The sequence below is a fragment of the Hypomesus nipponensis genome, chromosome 20, assembly GCF_054491055.1.
Source record: "Hypomesus nipponensis isolate SF chromosome 20, ASM5449105v1, whole genome shotgun sequence".
Taxonomy (NCBI): Eukaryota; Metazoa; Chordata; class Actinopteri; order Osmeriformes; family Osmeridae; genus Hypomesus; species Hypomesus nipponensis.
The window spans coordinates 5,536,343-5,537,500 of record NC_140380.1 but is presented as its reverse complement, the minus strand read 5'-3'; positions in this window follow the sequence as shown (position 1 = coordinate 5,537,500).

Below are 1,158 nucleotides of genomic sequence, written 5' to 3'. Positions count from 1 at the left end.
ATGTTGGGCCAGTCTGGGTTTGGGCTCAGGGGAGACTGGAACCAATTTGCTAGCGTCTGGGCTACAAGGCTGCTTTGCTTCCTCAGGTGTTGTTGTTATAGCTTAGGTGAGACAATATCACATTCGGCTCTCCTTTCGGGTTTCCGCCCCTCCCAGGGTTGGAGAAGGGAGAGGGAGTGCGGGGAAGTGAGGGTGGGGGGGGCGGGGGGGGGGGAGCCTCTAGCACTCCTGGTCATTGAACAGAACATCAGCCTCATTCTCTGCCTGATAAATCTTTTGCTGACGTTAATGTTTCTTTTTTTTGCGTAGTTCATTTTATGGAGGAACTTGCTAAATTAACTTTCACCTGCAGGGGAGGTGGGGCAGTGTGTGTGTGTGTGTGTGTGTGTGTGGGGGGGGGGGGACTGGGGGCCCGGTTTGCTGATGAACCAACTACCTGAGATGAGAGCGTACCTGATTTCATTTCTTGCTCTCCACCGCGAACCTTCCTGTGCCATGATCCCTGTGATAACGCATTTGGCCCATGCCAAAAAGGTAGACGATTTAAACTGCGTTTGAAACTCCTCGCAGTTTCAGTTTCCATGAACTGTGCGGGGGCGGAGGGTGGCTGTGGAGATCAAGATAATGACGTGCGTTAATTAAGGCGGGCGAGACGGTATTAGAGCCCACTGACACCCCGTCCAATCTGGACAGCGACGCTGATGATGACTCTTGTTCCTTTTTAATAGGCGCTGTCATCCCTCCCAGCCTGCTTTAGGATCCCCATGCCAGTCACCATCAAAGTCACTGACAGCACAAGGGATGATGTTGTTGGAGTCGCCGCCTCTGATTTACACCCAGAAACACGCCACATAAATATGAGCCTAAGCCGGGCGGGAGGCGGGCAGGGGGGGAGACGACGGGCGGACGACTCTAAATTTACCGCGTTGGTTTGTTTGAACAGCTGTACTCGCTCATATTTCTCAACGTCATGCCTGAACACTTCCCATGGATCGTCTGGATATGGGGTCGGTCTCCCGCAGTGCTGTCCGGCCCAATTTGGAGCAGACTGAGAGAAGAAAAAGCAGGAGGATGAGTGGAGCGAGTGGCAAAGATGGACAGGGCCTGTGCGAGGACGGGACAGGGGCGACCGAAAGAGGGGGGAAAAGATGGGGAGAG